At 41.3% G+C, this 6372-nt stretch overlaps 1 pseudogene; it reads left to right on the plus strand.

Annotated features, from left to right (window-relative positions):
* The first annotated feature begins 455 nt into the window (after nt 1-455).
* LOC140361602 (solute carrier family 25 member 3 pseudogene) lies at nt 456-1645 on the plus strand (annotated as a pseudogene).
* Nucleotides 1646-6372: the final 4727 nt, after the last annotated feature.

Here is a 6372-nt window from a genome sequence, read left to right on the forward strand (position 1 = left end):
AAGAAGAAGAAGAATGTAACACCTGGATACCAGCCACCATAAAACACCAAAGATGAAGAAATGCAATTTTCAGATGGCTGCCAAACACCATTAAAAGTAAAACAACAACAACAATAACACATCAAGAGCCCCCAGAGTTGTAACTATTAGACTCTTGAATACATGTGTGTCTGTATAAGTGTGTGGAAGAGTGTAGTAGATTTGATTACATGTGTAAATCGGGTATGTGCTTCTATGTGCAGTACTTTCTGTATTTAACCCATTGTCACATCTGTGTATTGTCCGCACAAGGACCGGTGTACACTGACTCAAGTCCTGGTGCGGTAATGTTATCTTGTTACTTTACTTCGTTACTTTACCTTGCTACATTATCTTACGTAACATTGTTACTGCCCTGGAAAACTAACGTTTTGCGTTACTGTACTATTTTGTTATAAAAGTAGCGTGTTAGGCTCTCTACTCACCGGCTGCACACGAGCGAGCCGCCATCTTGAGACAGGCAAATACTCCACATATCTGCGCCATGTACCCGAGCGGCCTGAGGCAGCTGGCCCAGGCCAACCCCTTCAGCGCACCTCTTTTATCCCTGCAGAAAGTGGACGAGCCCCAGCAGCAGAGCCTCCACACGCAGCGGCCCCAGAGATTAGCGGCAGCTAGTGCCGCAGATGGCCAAGTGAGCTGTGAATTTGGCTCCACAAAATACTATGCCCTGTGTGGCTTTGGGGGCTTCCTGAGCTGTGGCATCACTCACACAGCTGTGGGTCCTCTGGACCTGGTCAAGTGCCGCCTGCAGGTGAACCCAGACAAATACAAGAGCATCAGGAATGGGTTTGCAGTCACTTTGAGAGAAGATGGCGTCCGAGGCCTGGGCAAGGGCTGGGCTCCCACTCTCATCGGCTACTCCATGCAAGGCCTGTGCAAGTTTGGCTTTTACGAAGTGTTCAAAAACGTCTATGCTGACTTACTGGGCAAGGAGAAGGCGTACCTGTGGAGGACCTCACTTTACTTGGCTGCATCAGCCAGTGCAGAGTTCTTTGCTGTTATTGCTTTGGCTCCAATGGAGGCTGCCAAAGTGCGTATCCAGACCCAGCCTGGTTTTGCCAACACCCTGAAAGAGGCAGCACCCAAGATGTATGCTGAAGAAGGTCTATGGCCTTTCTACAAAGGTTTGGTCCCCCTGTGGATGAGGCAGATCCCCTACACCATGGTGAAGTTCGCCTGCTTCGAGCGCACTGTGGAGCTGCTCTACAAGCAAATGGTGCCCAAACCCCGCAGCGAGTGCACCAAGCCTGAGCAGCTGGGGGTCACCTTCATCGCTGGATACATTTCCGGAGTGTTCGGTGCCATCGTTTCCCATCCAGCGGACTCTGTGGTGTCTGTGCTGAACAAGGAGAAGGGCAGCACGGCTGTCCAGGTGCTCAAGAGACTGGGCCCCAAAGGCGTGTGGAAGGGTCTGGGAGCCCGTATCATCATGATCGGAACGCTAACGGCACTGCAGTGGTTCGTGTACGACTCTGTGAAGGTGTACTTCTGTCTGCCGCGCCCCCCTCCCCCCGAGATGCCAGAGTCCCTCAAGAAGAAGCTGGGCCCCACAGTGTAGCCCCAGAGTATACCTCTCACTGAGCCCGATATTTATGTTCCTGTGTATATTTGAGAAGAGCAGAGGTGATGGGACTGCCTCTATTCCTGTGCAACTCATTCTTGTTGATGGACTGTGACAATTCTAATAAAAACTTCCCACACCTGAAAAAAAATAATAATAATACAAATTTAAAAAGCAATGCGTTAGAGTACTTTTGTGTTACCAATAATTAACATTATTGTAAAAGAGCGATTGCGATGACGTCACGTCCGGTTGCACGCGGTAGGCAGAAAACAACACAGCGAACAAAGCAATGCTAACAGTGGAGCTAATAAACAGTCAAAACACCAGATTTGAGGTCACCATCTTACATTTTCTTTGTAAAGAAGAATTGTTAGCATAGAATGAAATAGAATGATATAGAACTGTCTGGGTATATCTGTAAATGGACACATGTTTAAGTGCTTGCTACTGGGCAGTAGTCATGTGGTGCACACTTTGCAATGAGGTGCAAATCCAGTTGTACAAGACCTAGAGATGACTGAGACTGACTAAGCGTGACTGAAAATAAGAGGATAATAAGGCTAAAATTGCGTGCTCAGTTAAATGAGAGAAACAGCTGTTTAATTCATAGCTTTTCAATTGATAGTTTGGGGCTCTCGCTCTCTTTTTCTTTCTTTCTCTCTCTCTCTGTTTTTCTCTAATCTTTTTGTCTTCTTCTTCTTCTTTGGTGTTTCATGGCAGTTGGTATCCAAGTGTTACATTACTGCCACCTACTGTAGTTGTATGTCTTAGACTTGAGACTTTATTAATTCAAATGTATTCTCCACTAACTCTGCTTCTTCTTTGGTGTTTTATGGCTGTGTGTCCAAGTGTTCCATTACCGCCACCTACTACTTCTTTAGACTTTATTCTTTAGACTTTAGTCTTTAGACTTTATTTAGACTTTACTCTTTAGACGAAGATGAAGAAGAAGAAGAAGAAGAAGAAGAAGAAGAAGAAGACGACTTGTTCTGTGGCAGACGCGGCACCGCAACCAATCAGAGTTTACGCCCAAACAAACTCCGCAACGATACATATATGTATTTTTTAATCCTCAAGATGCAGCTCTTGGAGTAAATAAAATCACTAAACTCTGCTCAGCCCTAAAGTATCTGACTCTGACTTCTCTGATCCTGACTCTGAGGCCTGTGTCCAATGGAGGAAAAGGCCAAGAAGAGTCAATGTGTCTAGATTATTTCAGCATTATAATATTATAATACTGCCTTCACCCATCAGATAAAACTGTACACATTTTCATACAAAAATTGTTAATACAATTGTGTATTATGATACAGTGCTCACTGGTAATACATTTAAATGACTTTATATTTATTTATCATTTCCATGATTCCATTAAGCTTTGCGTAGCCAATATTAAATCTTGATGTTAGGCCTATACACCATGTAATAGTGTGTTTAGGCTTATACACCATGTAATAGTGTGTTTAGACTTATACACCATGTAATAGTGTGTTTAGACTTATACACCATGTAATAGTATGTTTAGACTTATACACCATGTAATAGTGTGTTTAGGCTTATACACCATGTAATAGTGTGTTTAGACTTATACACCATGTAATAGTATGTTTAGGCTTATACACCATGTAATAGTGTGTTTAGACTTATACACCATGTAATAGTATGTTTAGACTTATACACCATGTAATAGTGTGTTTAGGCTTATACACCATGTAATAGTGTGTTTAGACTTATACACCATGTAATAGTATGTTTAGGCTTATACACCATGTAATAGTGTGTTTAGACTTATACACCATGTAATAGTGTGTTTAGACTTATACACCATGTAATAGTATGTTTAGACTTATACACCATGTAATAGTAGGTTTAGGCTTATACACCATGTAATAGTGTGTTTAGACTTATACACCATGTAATAGTAGGTTTAGGCTTATACACCATGTAATAGTGTGTTTAGACTTATACACCATGTAATAGTATGTTTAGACTTATACACCATGTAATAGTATGTTTAGGCTTATACACCATGTAATAGTGTGTTTAGACTTATACACCATGTAATAGTGTGTTTAGACTTATACACCATGTAATAGTGTGTTTAGACTTATACACCATGTAATAGTAGGTTTAGGCTTATACACCATGTAATAGTGTGTTTAGACTTATACACCATGTAATAGTACGTTTAGACTTATACACCATGTAATAGTATGTTTAGGGAGCATGTACCTTTGGAAATAATGAAGGTAAGCTAAACCCTCCTTGGAGGAAAATGCGACCTCGTATGAGGCATATTTAACATCCCTTCAAAAAATCCTGGGGAGAGCACTGACTTTGGATGCTGAGTTTGATTCTGAACTTATTTATTATAACTGCTGAACAAATTTCAAATAGATGACTTACTTGCATGACCATGCAGACAGCCATCTATTATATTTGACCAAACCAGAAATGTCCGGTGTCTGAATACAAATTAAATAAAAGGGTCAATTCTCTTTCTTGCGACTCCCTTTGACCTTTACAAAAACTTACCCATTTAAATGGCAAACGAAATCTCTTAGATATTTAGATGTGGTACTTCATAAAGATCTATCAACAATCTTAGAGAAAAAATACACTCCTCTTTTCTCCACTATTAAAAAAAAAGCTATAGGAACTATAAAGATGAGTGTTTTGCCCAGATTTCACTATCTGTTCCAGACTCTTCCAGTTTCCATTCCCAACCGGCTGTTTGATGAGTGGAACTATCAGAAGAAAAAGGAGATTGGGGTTTACCTTGTCTAAAAACTAATGTTATTTCAAGTCGAATCAGAGCGTTGCTGGACTGGTGTGATCCAGATAATGAGGGTAGGAAGGTAATCTTGCTTTGACAGACGAAGAGTCGGAAAATGTACCTTTACTTACTGTACTTTTGTTTGTTTCAGTCATAAAGACAAAATTGTTTTTTTTATAAAGACAAAATTGTTTTGTTTTTTACAGTTTATGAATGGATCAAACAAAAGAGGTGACCACAAAATCACATGGAGGGAGGGAATTTTTCAGGAAAAATGTGTCACGTTTCTTTATAACACCATATCAAAATGCTCATTATTCACAAGCAACGCAAACAGTTGGAAAAACTGCGGCAGCCAGGAGGCAAACCACTGTGTTTTGGGACCTGTTGGAAAGTACTTTTGGAATGTACTTTTGGCTGGAAAAAGGCCCCCACAAAGAAATCGATGAATGGACAAATTTGATAGACCATGTGCCTCGGCCATTTTTCAGAGAACCTCAGCAATAAATGATATTTCTGAATTACATCAAACATTTTTTCAGAACAATCTGATGATGCAAAGGAGGACCGAACCGCCTCACATTGTCGGCCCGCTTTAATCTGCTCCAGTTTCACTCTTTCAGTCTCAAACTGTAACTACAATAGCCTTACTTGTTGCCCAAAAGTTAAACTCAACTCAGGGCATTTGCAGCAAAGCCCCTGGTCTACTTTCAATATCCATTTAGAGTGTTCACCAATTTCCAGCCTCTTCTCCTTGGTACACTGGTACAAAAACACCTCAGATGGAGACTCAAAAAAGTCAGAGACGTGCACCATTTTCTCTGAACAAACACACGACCAAGTCCAAAGTGCTAACGTAACAAATGTACACAAGAGCAGCTGCAGCCCGATGCCCTACTAACTACAATCTCAACCCTCAATCTTTAAACAGTTCTACCACGGGATTTTAAACACTCCCACGGAGACCAGTGGACTCACAAGGCCAGACTCACAAAGCAGTATGAAATAGAAGACCCCTGAAATACCACGGTTTGTGCGCCCGAGAACACCACGCTTCCCTGCGGGGAAGCAGAGGAAGTGAGTGCACTACATCGCTCACTTTCCTCACCTGGTTTACAATGCTCCACGTTGTCAAATCCACGAGGAACCCAACCGATTACTCCATGGGAGAGAATCCACCAAACGCCTCTCAAGCCATGAAAAACTGCTTTATTTTTACTAATCAGATAAAAATGGTCAAAAATTCTATAGACCTTGGGTGTACAAACTTTTTTCACCAAATGCTGCATTTTGAAACATATACTATTCTGAGCAGAGGGCCCCAGTCATGACATTGAAGTGAATTATAAATAATGTTGCCATGTTTGGCCCCCGTGCCATATTTTGAACACAGATTCATGACTGTATTAGCTCTGGAAATAGAATCCTTCTGAAGCATCTGTAATGTGTTATACATTCAGCATTCAACTTTTTTTTCATTTTTGGATTCTTGAGACAGCAGCGGCGCTCCATTTGTTTATCAAGAGCTGATAGAAAAAGGCGTAATTCATCCCGGACTCATTGCAGCCAGTGAACATGAAAATTGGATTCAGGTAGATAAAGTCAATCTGAGACTCGCATCCCCCGACTGTTGACCTGCGAGGCGCCGCTCCCTCCCCCTATCAGCGCGTACAGCCATATTTACTGCACAGAAAGAGAATGGGCCTCAAGATAAACAGACATTCTTATCAAGGCCCAGCGTTTCAATTCAATGGTATTTGTGAAGGAGAATCTATAGGTAAATAATAGCCGGGACGAGTGCGCATAAAGTATAGCAATTCACAGACATGTTGGCATTAGCATTAGCATGTAAAGGAGTAGGATGAGTGGATGGATTTGGAGGTAGATAAAATGTGAATTGACTTGTGATTGACTTCTCAACAAAATGAGGGCTTTTTAAAAACTTTGTTGCGGTTTCATAGGTTTTTCTCAACAAAAAAGAAACATATTG

Source organism: Eucyclogobius newberryi, unplaced genomic scaffold, assembly GCF_026437365.1.
Source record: "Eucyclogobius newberryi isolate DKJ021-1_F unplaced genomic scaffold, fEucNew1.0.hap1 SCAF_16, whole genome shotgun sequence".
Classification (NCBI taxonomy): domain Eukaryota; kingdom Metazoa; phylum Chordata; class Actinopteri; order Gobiiformes; family Gobiidae; genus Eucyclogobius; species Eucyclogobius newberryi.